The following is a 15,585-nucleotide window of genomic DNA, read 5'->3' as shown; positions in this document are numbered from 1 at the left end:
CTTTTATACTCCATCCCCTTTGCAATAAAGGCCTTGAGAGAAATGTTGAAGCAGGAATACTATAGACTCTGGATCAGTTCCTGTGGATTGGAGGGTAGCTAATGTAACCCCACTTTTTAAAAAAGGAGGGAGAGAGAAAACGGGAATTATCGACCGGTCAGCCTGACATCGGTAGTGGGGAAAATGTTGGAATCAATTATTAAAGATGTAATAGCAGCACATTTGAAAAGCAGTGACAGGATCGGTCCAAGTCAGCATGGATTTATGAAAGGGAAATCATGCTTGACAAATCTTCTACAGTTTTTTGAGGATGTAACTAGTAGAGTGGATAAGGGAGAACCAGTAGATGTGGTGTATTTGGACTTCCAAAAGGCTTTTGACAAGGTCCCACAAGAGATTGGTGTGCAAAATTAAAGCACATGGTATTGGGGGTAATGTATTGACGTGGATAGAGAACTCGTTGGCAGACAGAAAGCAGAGAGTAGGAATAAACGGGTCCTTTTATAAATGGCAGGCAGTGACTAGTGGGGTACCGCAGGATTCAGTGCTGGGACCCCAGCTATTTACAATATACATTAATGATTTAGATGAAGGAATTGAGTGTAATATCTCCAAGTTTGCAGATGACACTAAGCTGGGTGGCAGTGTGAGCTGTGAGGGGGATGCTAAGAGGCTGCAGGGTGACTTGGACAGGTTAGGTGATTGGGCAAATACATGGCAGATGCAGTATAATGTGGATAAATGTGAGGTTATCCACTTTGTTGGCAAAAACAGGAAGGCAGAATATTATCTGAATGGTGACAGATTAGGAAAAGGGGAGGTGCAACGAGACCCAAGTGTCATGGTACATCAGTCATTGAAAGTTGGCATGCAGGTACAGCAGGCAGGGAAGGCGGCAAATGGCATGTTGGCCTTCATAGCGAGAGGATTTGAGTATAGGAGCAGGGAGGTCTTACTGCAGTTGTACAGGGCCTTGGTGAGGCCACACCTGGAATATTGTGTTCAGTTTTGGTCTCCCAATCTGAGGAAGGACATTCTTGCTATTGAGGGAGTGCAGCGAAGGTTCACCAGACTGATTCCTGGGATAGCAGGACTGGGGATCAACTGGGCCTTTATACATTGGAGTTTAGAAGGATGAGAGGGGATCTCATAGAAACATATAAAATTCTGACGGGACTGGAATGGTTAGATGCAGGAAGAATGTTCCTGATGTTGGGGAAGTCCAGAACCAGGGGTCACAGTCTAAGGATAAGGGGTAAGCCATTTAGGACCGAGATGAGGAGAAACTTCTTCACCCAGAGAGTGGTGAACCTGTGGAATTCTCTACCACAGAAAGTTGTTGATGCCAATTCACTAAATATATTCAAAAGGGAGTTAGATATGGTCCTGACAGCTAAAGGGATCAAGGGGTATGGAGAGAAAGCAAGAAAGGGGTACTGAGGTGAATGATCAGCCATGATCGTATTGAATGGTGGTGCAGGCTCGAAGGGCCGAATGGCCTACTCCTTCACCTATTTTCTATGTTTCTATGTATGAGAATGTTCACGTTACGGGAAACAAAATGGCTTTGTCAAAGAGTGAAACTTTGGAGGTGGCTAGGTCTCGGGAGATTGTGATGGGGGTGAGAGTTGTTGGGAGGCCAAGTTTGAAAGAGGACCCAACCTTTCCTCACAAGACAACCCCTTCATCTCAGGAATCAACCGAGTGAAACTTTTTGCACGAAAACAAGTTAAAGTGATCCAAAAATTCATATTAAGTAACATAAACAGGGTCAAGTGCACATGTATTGTTCAAAACAATATCCATTATCAGCAATTTCAAACTGAACAACTTCGAATTGAGGAGTAAGTAACAACTTGCATTTATATAACACTTTTAACATAGTAAAACGCCCGAAGGTGCTTCACATGAGCGATGAACCAAATTTGACACTGAGCCACATAAGAAGATATTAGGCCAGGTGATCAAAAGCTCAGTTAAAGAGGCAGCTTTTAAGGAGCGTCTTGAAGGAGGAGAGAGAGGTAGAGAGCAGTGGTGAAAATCGGGGGATGCGCAAGAGGGCAGAATTGGAGGTGCGCCGAGATCTCAGAGGGTTGTAGGGGCTGGAGGAGGTTACAGAGATAGGGAGGGGTGTAGGGGCTGGAGGAGGTTACAGAGATAGGGAGGGGTGTAGGGGCTGGAGGAGGTTACAGAGATAGGGAGGTTTGTAGGGGCTGGAGGAGGTTACAGAGATAGGGAGGAATGTAGGGGCTGGAGGAGGTTACAGAGATAGGGAGGAGTGTAGGGGCTGGAGGAGGTTAAAGAGATAGGGAGGGGTGTAGGGGCTGGAGGAGGTTACAAAGATAGGGAGGGTTGTAGGGTCTGGAGAAGGTTATAGAGATAGGGAGGAGTGTAGGGGCTGGAGGAGGTTACAGAGATAGTGAGGGTTGTAGGGGCTGGAGGAGGTTACAGAGATAGGGAGGGTTGTAGGGGCTGGAGGAGGTTACAGAGATAGCGAGGGTAGTAGGGGCTGGAGGACGTTACAGAGATAGGGAGGGTTGTAGGGGCTGGAGGAGGTTACAGAGATAGGGAGGGGTGTAGAGGCTGGAGGAGGTTACAGAGATAGGGAGGGGTGTAGGGGCTGGAGGAGGTTAAAGAGATAGGGAGGGTTGTAGGGGCTGGAGGAGGTTACAGAGATAGGGAGGAGTGTAGGGGCTGGAGGAGGTTACAGAGATAGGGAGGGTTGTAGGGGCAGGAGGAGGTTACAGAGATAGGGAGGGGTGTAGTGGCTGGTGGAGGTTACTGAGATAGCGAGGGGTGTAGGGGCTGGAGGAGGTTACAGAGATAGGGAGGGGTGTAGGGGCTGGAGGAGGTTACAGAGATAGGCAGGATTGTAGGGGCTGGAGGAGGTTACAGAGATAGGGAGGGTTGTAGGGGCAGGAGGAGGTTACAGAGATAGGGAGGGGTGTAGTGGCTGGAGGAGGTTACAGAGATAGGGAGGGGTGTAGGGGCTGGAGGAGGTTACAGAGATAGGGAGGGGTGTAGGGGTTGGTGGAGGTTACTGAGATAGGGAGGGGTGTAGGGGCTGGAGGCATTTGTAAACAAGGATGAGAATTTTGAAATCAAGGCACGGGAGCCAATGTAGGGCAGCGAGCACAGGGGGTGACGGGTGAGCGGGACTTGGTGTGAGTTAGGACACGGGGCAGCCGAGTTTTGGATCACCTCAAGTTTACGTCGGGTAGAAAGTGGGAGGCCGGACAGGAGTGCGTTGGAATAGTCAAGTCTGGAGGTAACGGATGAGGGCTTCAGCAGCGGATGAGCTGAGGCAGGGGGCGGAGACTGGAATAGTCACGTCCAGAGGTGAATACCCGACAATTTTGGCGAAAATTGGTGGACGAGAAATGCTTGGAAAGTTCGCCGCGTGATCTGAGGTTTGTTTGTGGGGCTATCAGAAATTTGGAAAATAGGTGCAGGAGTAGGTCATTCGGCCCTTCGAGCTTGCACCACCATTCAATAAGATCATGGCTGATCATGCAACTTCAGTACCCAATTCCTGCTTTCTCTCCGGACCCCTTGATCCCTTTAGCCGTAAGGACCACATCTAACTCCCTTTTGAATAAATCTAACGAACTGGGCATCAACAACTTTCTGTGGTAGAGAATTCCACAGGTTCACAATTCTCTGAGTGAAACAACCGTGTGCATCTTTAAGAACACCTCATAGAAACATAGAAAATAGGTGCAGGAGTAGGCCATTCGGCCCTTCGAGCCTGCACCACCATTCAATGAGTTCATGGCTGAATATGCAACTTCAGTACCCCATTCCTGCTTTCTCGCCATACCCCTTGATCCCCCCTAGTAGTAAGGACTACATCTAACTCCTTTTTGAATATATTTCGTGAATTGGCCTCAACAATTTTCTGTGGTAGAGAATTCCACAGGTTCACCACTCTCTGGGTGAAGGAGTTTCTCCTCATCTCGGTCCTAAATGGCTTACCCCTTATCCTTAGACTGTGACCCCTGGTTCTGGACTTCCCCAACATTAATAAGAACATAAGAATTAGGAACAGGAGTAGGCCATCTAGCCCCTCGAGCCTGCTCCGCCACTCAACAAGATCATGGCTGATCTGGCCGTGGACTCAGCTCCACTTACCCGCCCTCTCCCCGTAACTCTTAATTCCCTTATTGGTTAAAAATCTATCTATCTGTGATTTGAATACATTCAATGAGCTAGCCTCAACTGCTTCCTTGGGCAGAGAATTCCACAGATTCACAACCCTCTGGGAGAAGAAATTCCTTCTCAACTCGGTTTTAAATTGGCTCCCCCGTATTTTGAGGCTGTGCCCCCTAGTTCTAGTCTCCCCGACCAGTGGAAACAACCTCTCCGCCTCTATCTTGTCTATCCCTTTCATTATTTTAAATGTTTCTATAAGATCACCCCTCATCCTTCTGAACTCCCAACGAGTAAAGACCCAGTCTACTCAATCTATCATCATAAGGTAACCCCCTCATCTCCAGAATCAGCCCAGTGAATCGTCTCTGTACCCCCTCCAAAGCCAGTATATCCTTCCTTAAGTAAGGTGACCAAAACTGCACGCAGTACTCCAGGTGCGGCCTCACCAATACCCTGTACAGTTGCAGCAGGACCTCCCTGCTTTTGTACTCCATCCCTCTCGCAATGAAGGCCAACATTGCATTCGCCTTCCTGATGACCTGCTGCACCTGCAAACTAACCAGCTTGGCTAGCTCAGTTGATACAGCACAAAGCTTTTAATCTCAGGGCCGTGGGTTCGGGCCCAACATTGAACCAATCACTTTACTCCAAAAGAGTTTCATGCACAAGGACCCCCAGGTCCCTCTGCACCTCAGCATGTTGTAATTTCTCCCCATTCAAATAATATTCCCTTTTACTGTGTTTTTTCTCCCCAGGGTGGATGACCTCACATATCGCCTGCTTTCAACTTGAATGAGGTGCACACAATAACTTTCCGAACTTTTGGGAGAAGTTCTGCGCATTTTAAAACCACCTCAACGGGGAAAAGCTGCTTTTAATCTGAAATAAAAAAAGGAGTTCAAAATAACTCTTTCAAGGGAGGGGACAAGTTCTGTTTCAACAAAAAAAACACAAGAGCTCCCAGGACGGGCGACTTTACGAGGTTGGCTGGTTGTTTAGAATGGGGCAGCTGGTGAGGCCCGAGTCTAGGCCTGAGCAGGGGACTAAATTAAAACACAGCTGCCCAGCCACGGTTGCAACGCTCCCCAGGGCTGCCCAGTTACGGGGGAGTGTTTGTTTTTCGTTTCCAGCCTCGGGGCAGAAATGTCTCGACAAGCAGAACTGGCCCACCGCAAATGGTCAGGGGGCTTTCAAAGTACGCTGGCTAGATTATCAAGCTGGGTTCTATGTATTTACGCACACCGTACACACACAGCTCCAATTCTGCACTTTGCACATGATCACGACGGTTTAGCAACAACCATTGACATCGTTGTAAAGCTTTATTTGTTGGAAAAGCGGGTCGGGAGACCAAACCTACCTGCTCTGTTCAAACCCAAGTTCCTCTCCCTCTGCAGACCGGAAGTATTCTAACTGCACAATTACACCCACTACATCGCTCCACAGCACCCCATAGTGGGCCAGAGGGTTTTAGTTTTTGCAACAACGGGAGAGACGTGCATTTATATAGCGCCTTTCACGGCCGTTGGACGTCCCAACTGTCGCAATGTGTAGAAAACGCAGCAACCAATTAGCGCACAGCAAGCTCCCACAAACGCCAATGCCATAAAGGCGCCCGCCATTTGATTTTTGGCGACTATGGGCAGTCCCTAGATTTTAGTCATCATCATCTCGGAATCGAGGAAGACTTGCTTCCACTCTTAACACGAGTCCTCAGGTGGCTGAACAGCCCAATACGGGAACCACAGTCACTGTCGCAGGTGGGACAGATAGACGTTGAGGGAAGGGGAGGGTGGGACTGGTTTGCCGCACGCTCCTTCCACTGCCTGCGCTTGGTCTCTGCACGCTCTCGGCGACGAGACTCGAGGTGCTCACCTCTTTTCCCAATGTTTTCTGCGCAGATCGGAGGGGCGATACTGAGGGAGCGCCGCACTGTCGGAGGGGCAGTACTGAGGGAGCGCCGCACTGTCGGAGGGGCAGTACTGAGGGAGTGCCGCACTGTCGGAGGGGCAGTACTGAGGGAGTGCCGCACTGTCGGAGGGGCGGTACTGAGGGAGCGCCGCACTGTCGGAGGGGCTGTACTGAGGGAGAGCCGCACTGTCGGAGGGGCAGTACTGAGGGAGCGCCGCACTGTCGGAGGGGCAGTACTGAGGGAGTGCCGCACTGTCGGAGGGGCAGTACTGAGGGAATGCCGCACTGTCGGAGGGGCAGTACTGAGGGAGCGCCGCACTGTCGGAGGGGCAATACTGAGGGAGTGCTGCACTGTCGGAGGGGCAGTACTGAGGGAGCGCCGCACTGCCGGAGGGGCTGTACTGAGGGAGTGCCGCACTGTCGGAGGGGCAGTAGTGAGGGAGCGCTGCACTGTCGGAGGGGCAATACTGAGGGAGCGCCGCACTGTCGGAGGGGCAGTACTGAGGGAGTGCCGCACTGTCGGAGGGGAGGTACTGAGGTAGCGCGGCACTGTTGCAGGTGGAGTACTGAGGGAGCCCCGCAATGTCGGAGGGGCAGTACTGAGGGAGCGCCTCACTGGTGGAGGGGCAGTACTGAGGGAGCGCCTCACTGTCGGAGGGGTAGTACTGAGGGAGCGCCGCACTGTCACAGGGGCTGTACTTGATGGAGTGCCGCACTGTCGAAGGGGCAGTACTGAGGGAGCGCCGCACTGTCGGAGGGGCAGTACTGAGGGAATGTCGCACTGTCGGAGGTTTCGTACTGAGGGAGCCCCGCACTGTCGGAGGGGCAGTACTGAGGGAGCCCCGCACTGACGGAGGGTCAGTACTGAGGGAGTGCCGCACTGTCGGAGGGGAAGTACTGAGGGAGTGCCGCACTGTCGGAGGGGCAGGACAGCGGGAGCGCCGCACTGTCGGAGGGACAGTACTGAGGGAGTGCCACACTGTCGGAGGGGCAGTACTAAGGGAGTGCCGCACTGTAGGAGGGGCAGTACTGAGGGAGTGCCGCACTGTCGGAGGGGCAGTACTGAGGGAGTGCCGCACTGTCGGAGGGGCAGTACTGAGGGAGTGCCGCACTGTAGGAGGGGCAGTACTGAGGGAGTGCCGCACTGTCGGAGGGGCAGGACTGAGGGAGTGCTGCACTGTCGGAGGGGCAGTACTGAGGGAGTGCTGCACTATCGGAAGGGTAGTATTGAGGGACTGCTGCAGTGTCGGAGGGGCAGTACTGAGGGAGTGTTGCACTGTCGGAGGGGCAGTACTGAGGGAGCGCCGCACTGTCGGAGGGGCAGTACTGAGGGAGTGCCGCACTGTCGGAGGGGCAGTAATGAGGGGGCGCTGTACTGTTTGAGGCGCAGTACTGAGGGCGCGCTGCACTGTCGGAGGGGCAGTACTGAGGGAGTGCCGCACTGTCGGAGGGGCATTACTGAGGGAGTGCCGCACTGTCGGGGGGGCAGTACTGAGGGAGTGCCGCACTGTCGGAGGGGAGGTACTGAGGTAGCGCGGCACTGTTGCAGGTGGAGTACTGAGGGAGCCCCGCAATGTCGAAGGGGCAGTACTGAGGGAGCGCCTCACTGGTGGAGGGGCAGTACTGAGGGAGCGCCTCACTGTCGGAGGGGCAGTACTGAGGGAGCGCCGCACTGTCACAGGGGCAGTACTGAGGGAGTGCCGCACTGTCGAAGGGGCAGTACTGAGGGAGCCCCGCACTGTCGGAGGGGCAGTACTGAGGGAGCCCCGCACTGACGGAGGGTCAGTACTGAGGGAGTGCCGCACTGTCGGAGGGGAAGTACTGAGGGAGTGCCGCACTGTCGGAGGGGCAGTACTGAGGGAGTGCCGTACTGTCGGAGGGGCAGTACTGAGGGAGTGCTGCACTGTCGGAGGGGCAGTACTGAGGGAGCGCCGCACTGCCGGAGGGGCTGTACTGAGGGAGTGCCGCACTGTCGGAGGGGCAGTAGTGAGGGAGCGCTGCACTGTCGGAGGGGCAATACTGAGGGAGCGCCGCACTGTCGGAGGGGCAGTACTGAGGGAGTGCCGCACTGTCGGAGGGGAGGTACTGAGGTAGCACGGCACTGTTGCAGGTGGAGTACTGAGGGAGCCCCGCAATGTCGGAGGGGCAGTACTGAGGGAGCGCCTCACTGGTGGAGGGGCAGTACTGAGGGAGCGCCTCACTGTCGGAGGGGCAGTACTGAGGGAGCGCCGCACTGTCACAGGGGCTGTACTTGATGGAGTGCCGCACTGTCGAAGGGGCAGTACTGAGGGAGCGCCGCACTGTCGGAGGGGCAGTACTGAGGGAATGTCGCACTGTCGGAGGGTTCGTACTGAGGGAGCCCCGCACTGTCGGAGGGGCAGTACTGAGGGAGCCCCGCACTGACGGAGGGTCAGTACTGAGGGAGTGCCGCACTGTCGGAGGGGAAGTACTGAGGGAGTGCCGCACTGTCGGAGGGGCAGGACAGCGGAAGCGCCGCACTGTCGGAGGGACAGTACTGAGGGAGTGCCACACTGTCGGAGGGGCAGTACTGAGGGAGTGCCGCACTGTAGGAGGGGCAGTACTGAGGGAGTGCCGCACTGTCGGAGGGGCAGTACTGAGGGAGTGCCGCACTGTCGGAGGGGCAGTACTGAGGGAGTGCCGCACTGTAGGAGGAGCAGTACTGAGGGAGTGCCGCACTGTCGGAGGGGCAGGACTGAGGGAGTGCTGCACTGTCGGAGGGGCAGTACTGAGGGAGTGCTGCACTATCGGAAGGGTAGTATTGAGGGACTGCTGCAGTGTCGGAGGGGCAGTACTGAGGGAGTGTTGCACTGTCGGAGGGGCAGTACTGAGGGAGCGCCGCACTGTCGGAGGGGCAGTACTGAGGGAGTGCCGCACTGTCGGAGGGGCAGTAATGAGGGGGCGCTGTACTGTTTGAGGCGCAGTACTGAGGGCGCGCTGCACTGTCGGAGGGGCAGTACTGAGGGAGTGCCGCACTGTCGGAGGGGCATGACTGAGGGAGTGCCGCACTGTCGGGGGGGCAGTACTGAGGGAGTGCCGCACTGTCGGAGGGGAGGTACTGAGGTAGCGCGGCACTGTTGCAGGTGGAGTACTGAGGGAGCCCCGCAATGTCGGAGGGGCAGTACTGAGGGAGCGCCTCACTGGTGGAGGGGCAGTACTGAGGGAGCGCCTCACTGTCGGAGGGGCAGTACTGAGGGAGCGCCGCACTGTCACAGGGGCTGTACTTGATGGAGTGCCGCACTGTCGAAGGGGCAGTACTGAGGGAGCCCCGCACTGTCGGAGGGGCAGTACTGAGGGAGCCCCGCACTGACGGAGGGTCAGTACTGAGGGAGTGCCGCACTGTCGGAGGGGAAGTACTGAGGGAGTGCCGCACTGTCGGAGGGGCAGTACTGAGGGAGTGCCGTACTGTCGGAGGGGCAGTACTGAGGGAGTGCCGTACTGTCGGAGGGGCAGTACTGAGGGAGTGCCGTACTGTCGGAGGGGCAGTACTGAGGGAGTGCCACACTGTCGGAGGGGCAGTACTGAGGGAGTGCCGCACTGTAGGAGGGGCAGTACTGAGGGAGTGCCGCACTGTCGGAGGGGCAGGACTGAGGGAGTGCTGCACTGTCGGAGGGGCAGTACTGAGGGAGTGCTGCACTATCGGAAGGGTAGTATTGAGGGACTGCTGCAGTGTAGGAGGGGCAGTACTGAGGGAGTGCTGCACTGTCGGAGGGGCAGTACTGAGGGAGCGCCGCACTGTCGGAGGGGCAGTACTGAGGGAGTGCCGCACTGTCGGAGGGGCAGTAATGAGGGGGCGCTGTACTGTTTGAGGCGCAGTACTGAGGGCGCGCTGCACTGTCAGAGGGGCAGTACTGAGGGAGTGCCGCACTGTCGGAGGGGCATTACTGAGGGAGTGCCGCACTGTCGGGGGGGCAGTACTGAGGGAGTGCCGCACTGTCGGCGGGGCAGGACTGAGGGAGTGCTGCAGTGTCGGAGGGGCAGTACTGAGGGAGTGCTGCACTATCGGAAGGGCAGTACTGAGGGAGTGCTGCACTGTCGGAAGGGTAGTATTGAGGGAGTGCTGCACTATCGGAGGGGCAGTACTGAGGGAGTGCTGCACTGTCGGAAGGGTAGTATTGAGGGAGTGCTGCACTTTCGGAGGGGCAGTACTGAGGGAGCGCTGCACTGTCGGAGGGGCAGTACTGAGGGAGTGCTGCACTGTCGGAAGGGTAGTATTGAGGGAGTGCTGCACTGTCGGAAGGGTAGTATTGAGGGAGTGCTGCACTGTCGGAGGGGCAGTACTGAGGGAGCGCTGCACTGTCGGAGGGGCAGTACTGAGGGAGTGCTGCACTGTCGGAAGGGTAGTATTGAGGGAGTGCTGCACTGTCGGAGGGACAGTACTGAGGGAGCGCTGCACTGTCGGAGGGGCAGTACTGAGGGAGCGCTGCACTGTCGGAGGGATAGTACTGAGGGAGCGCCGCACTGTCGGAGGGGCAGTACTGAGGGAGCGCTGCACTGTCGGAGGGACAGTACTGAGGGAGCGCCGCACTGTTACACTGATCACGAGAGTAGGGAGGCCACATGGATGGGACTTTTCAAACCTCAATTCCCGCATGGCCCCCTGTCCCTCTCTCTCCGACAGATCTCCCCCCTCTCCCATTCCCCCATCACCCCCTGTCCCTCTCTCTCCGTTTGATCTCCCCCATCTCCCATTCCCCCATCGCCCCCTGTCCCTCTCTCTCCGACAGATCTCCCCCCTCTCCCATTCCTCCATCGCCCCCTGTCCCTCTCTCTCCGACAGATCTCCCCCCTCTCCCATTCCCCCATCGCCCCCTGTCCCTCTCTCTCCGACAGATCTCCCTCCTCTCCCATTCCCCCATCGCCCCCTGTCCCTCTCTCTCCGACAGATCTCCCCCCTCTCCCATTCCCCCATCGCCCCCTGTCCCTCTCTCTCCGTTTGATCTCCCCCATCTCCCATTCCCCCATCGCCCCCTGTCCCTCTCTCTCCGACAGATCTCCCTCCTCTCCCATTCCCCCATCGCCCCCTGTCCCTCTCTCTCCGTTTGATCTCCCCCATCTCCCATTCCCCCATCGCCCCCTGTCCCTCTCTCTCCGACAGATCTCCCTCCTCTCCCATTCCCCCATCGCCCCCTGTCCCTCTCTCCGACAGATCTCCCCCCTCTCCCATTCCCCCATCGGCCCCTGTCCCTCTCTCTCCGTTTGATCTCCCCCCTCTCCCATTCCCCCATCGCCCCCTGTCCCTCTCTCTCCGTTTGATCTCCCCCATCTCCCATTCCCCCATCGCCCCCTGTCCCTCTCTCCGACAGATCTCCCCCCTCTCCCATTCACCCATGGCCCGCTGTCCCTCTCTCTCCGACAGATGTGAGTGAAAATGAGGCAGATGATTTCCCTTCTGAATATTTTGGACGTGGAAAGGAAAGGGAAACTCGCTCAATCTTCCAGAAAACACTCGTTCGGCCCCAGAAAAGAAATAATAAATACTTACATTGACATAGCGCCTGTCACGACCACCGGACGTTCAAAGGTAATGATGCATTTTTGGACTGTAGTCACTGTTGTAATGTGGGAAACCCTCCCTCAGTACTGCCCCTCCGACAGTACCGCACTCCCTCAGCCCTGCCCCTCCGACAGTGCGGCGCTCCCTCAGTACTGCCCCTCTGACAGTGCGGCGCTCCCTCAGTACTGCCCCTCCGACAGTGCAGCACTCCCTCAGTACTGCCCCTCCGACAGTGTGGCGCTCCCTCAGTACTGCCCCTCCGACAGTGCGGCACTCCCTCAGTACTGCCCCTCCGACAGTGCGGCTCTCCCTCAGTACCGCTCTTCCGACAGTGCGGCACTGCCTCAGTACTGCCCCTCCGACAGTGCGGTGCTCCGTCAGTACTGCCCCACCGACAGTGCGGCACTCCCTCAGTACTGCCACTCCGACAGTGCAGCACTCCCTCAGTACCGCCCCTCCGACAGTGCGGCACTCCCTCAGTACTGCCCCTCCGACAGTGCGGTGCTCCCTCAGTACTGCCCCTCCGACAGTGCAGCACTCCCTCAGTACTGCCCCACCGACAGTGCGGCTCTCCCTCAGTACCGCTCTTCCGACAGTGCGGTGCTCCCTCAGTACTGCCCCTCCCACAGTGCGGCGCTACTTCAGTACTGACCTTCCGACAGTGCGGCACTCCCTCAGTACTGCCCCTCCGACAGTGCGGCTCTCCCTCAGTACCGCTCTTCCGACAGTGCGGTGCTCCCTCAGTACTGCCCCTCCCACAGTGCGGCGCTACTTCAGTACCGCCCCTCCGACAGTGCGGCACTCCCTCAGGACTGCACCTCCGACAGTGCGGCACTCCCTCAGTACTGCCCCTCCGACAGTGCGGCGCTCCCTCAGTACTGCCCCTCCGACAGTGCGGCACTCCCTCAGTACTGCCCCTCCGACAGTGCGGCGCTCCTTCAGTACTGCCCCTCTGACAGTGAGGCACTCACTCAACACTTCCCTCCGCCAGTGCAGCACTCCCTCAATAGCAAGAATTTCCTTCCTCAGATTAGGAGACCAAAACTGAACACAATATTCCAGGTGAGGCCTCACTAAGGCCCTGTACAACTGCAGTAAGACCTCCCTGCTCCTATACTCAAATCCTCTCGCTATGAAGGCCAACATGCCATTTGCCTTCTTCACCGCCTGCTGTACCTGCATGCCAACCTTCAATGACTGATGTACCATGACACCCAGGTCTCGTTGCACCTCCCCTTTTCCTAATCTGTCACCATTCAGATAATAGTCTGTCTCTCTGTTTTTACCACCAAAGTGGATAACCTCACATTTATCCACATTATACTGCATCTGCCATGCATTTGCCCACTCACCTAACCTGTCCAAGTCACCCTGCAGCCCCCTAGCGACCTCCTCACAGCTCACACCGCCACCCAGCTTAGTATCAAACGCAACCTACAGTCACATTGCTCTACGTGGGAGCTTGCTGTGCGCAATTTGGCTGCTCGCCTGCCACCCCCTTCATTGGCTGTGAAGCGCTTTGGGGTGTCCTCAGGTTGTGAAAGGTGTCATAAAATAAAGTTATTTCTTCAATAAGAGTTTATTGATATAAAGTATACAAAAGCAAGCTAACTGTCAAAAGTGCTCTCATATTAAAACTGACAACATAACGTAATGCAATGCTGAAGGGGAAGGTGCCCATGAGGTTTGACACATCCTGGATGGGATCAAGCAAACAGTAAAACCATCTTTTTTAAATGGGGAAGCGTCCATGCTGTCCCATCAAACACTCCCAGGGCAGGTACAGGGGGTTAGATACAGAGTAAAGCTCCCTCTACACTGTCCCATCGAACACTCCCAGGGCAGGTACAGGGGGTTAGATACAGAGTAAAGCTCCCTCTACACTGTCCCATCAAACACTCCCAGGGCAGGTACAGGGGGTTAGATACAGAGTAAAGCTCCCTCTACACTGTCCCATCAAACACTCCCAGGACAGGTACAGGGGGTTAGATACAGAGTAAAGCTCCCTCTACACTGTCGCATCAAACACTCCCCAGGGCAGGTACAGCATGGGGTTAGATACAGAGTAAAGCTCCCTCTACACTGTCCCATCAAACACTCCCAGGGCAGGTACAGGGGGTTAGATACAGAGTAAAGCTCCCTCTACACTGTCCCATCAAACACTCCCAGGGCAGGTACAGCACAGGGTTAGATACAGAGTAAAGCTCCCTCTACACTGTCCCATCAAACATTCCCAGGGCAGGTACAGCACGGGGTTAGATACAGAGTAAAGCTCCCTCTGCACTGTCCCCATCAAACATTCCCAGGGCAGGTACAGCACGGGGTTAGATACAGAGTAAAGCTCCCTCTACACTGTCCCATCAAACATTCCCAGGGCAGGTACAGCACGGGGTTAGATACAGAGTAAAGCTCCCTCTACACTGTCCCATCAAACACTCCCAGGGCAGGTACAGGGGGTTAGATACAGAGTAAAGCTCCCTCTACACTGTCCCATCGAACACTCCCAGGGCAGGTACAGGGGGTTAGATACAGAGTAAAGCTCCCTCTACACTGTCCCATCAAACACTCCCAGGGCAGGTACAGTACGGGGTTAGATACAGAGTAAAGCTCCCTCTACACTGTCCCATCAAACACTCCCAGGGCAGGTACAGCACGGGGTTAGATACAGAGTAAAGCTCCCTCTGCACTGTCCCATCAAACACTCTCAGGGCAGGTACAGCACGGGTTAGATACAGAGTAAAGCTCCCTCGACAGTGTCCCATCAAACACTCTCAGGGCAGGTACAGGGGGTTAGATACAGAGTAAAGCTCCTTCTACACTGTCCCATCAAACACTCTCAGGGCAGGTACTGTTTCCTCGATCACCGCTCAAAGAGACATCAGTTAATCAACAAATCTGTTACCAGTTTCAAGAAAACATAACGATTGAATTCCTTAATCGTGATATTACAACGTCTTTAAAAGGTTCTATCCAGAACTAATGTAACATGCCATTGTTTTTTCTCGGGATGTGATGTCGCTGGCCAGGCCGGCATTTATTGCCCATCCCTAATTGCCCCTTGAGAAGGTGGTGGTGAGCCCACTTCTTGAACCGCTGCAGTCCGTGTGATGAAGGTGCTCCCACAGTGCTGTTAGGGAGGGAGTTCCGGGATTGTGACCCAGCCACGATGAAGGAACGGCCGATATATTCCCAAGTCGAGGGATGGTGTGTGTGTGACTGGGAGGGGAACGTGGAGGTGGTGGTGTTCCCATGCGCCTGCTGCCCTTGTCCTTCTCGTTGGTAGAGGTCGCGGGTTTGGGAGGTGCTGTCGAAGAAGCCTTGGCCAGTTGCTGCAGTGCATCTTGTAGATGGTACACACTGCAGCCACGGTGCGCCGGTGGTGGAGGGAGTGAGTGTTGAAGGGGGTGGGTCGCGTGCCCCATCGAGCGGCCTGCTTTGTCCTGGATGGTGTCGAGCTTCTCCAGTGTTGTTGGAGCTGCAACTCATCCAGGCAAGTGGGGAGTGTTCCATCTCACTCCTGACTTGTGGCTTGTAGATGGTCATCATCGTCGTAGGCAGTCCCTCGGAATCGAGGAAGACTTGCTTCCACTCTTAAAATGAGTCCTTAGGTGACTGAACAGTCCAATACGGGAACCACAGTCCCTGTCACAGGTGGGACAGATAGACGTTGAGGGAAGGGGAGGGTGGGACTGGTTTGCCGCACGCTCCTTCCGCTGCCTGCGCTTGGTCTCTGCACGCTCTCGGCGACGAGACTCGAGGTGCTCAGCACCCTCCCGGATGCAGTTCCTCCACTCCGGGCAGACTGGTCTTTGGCCAGGGACTCTCAGGTGTCGGTGGGGATGTTGCACTTTATCAGGGAGGCTTTGAGGGTGTCCCTGTAACGTTTCCTCTGCCCACCTTTTGCTCATTTGCCATGAAGGAGTTCTGAGTAGAGCGCTTGCTTTGGGGAGTCTCGTGTCGGGCATGCGAACAGTGTGGCCTGCCCAGCGGAGCTGGCCGAGTGTGGT

The 15,585-nt window shown here is 55.6% G+C and overlaps 1 protein-coding gene across 1 annotated transcript in view; it reads right to left on the bottom strand.

The window, feature by feature from the left end:
- The window catches only part of cenpq (centromere protein Q), a 66,314-nt gene extending 60,717 nt beyond the window's left edge, over positions 1-5,597 (bottom strand). The window contains exon 1 of the mRNA XM_070874024.1: positions 5,513-5,597. The gene's annotated coding sequence lies outside the window, so the exon portion shown is untranslated. The remainder of the gene's footprint in view (positions 1-5,512) is intronic.
- Positions 5,598-15,585: the final 9,988 nt, after the last annotated feature.

Source organism: Pristiophorus japonicus, unplaced genomic scaffold (genome assembly GCF_044704955.1).
Source record: "Pristiophorus japonicus isolate sPriJap1 unplaced genomic scaffold, sPriJap1.hap1 HAP1_SCAFFOLD_642, whole genome shotgun sequence".
Classification (NCBI taxonomy): domain Eukaryota; kingdom Metazoa; phylum Chordata; class Chondrichthyes; family Pristiophoridae; genus Pristiophorus; species Pristiophorus japonicus.
The sequence above is the reverse complement of the archived record's forward strand: the minus strand, read 5'-3'. Positions and strand labels throughout refer to the sequence as shown.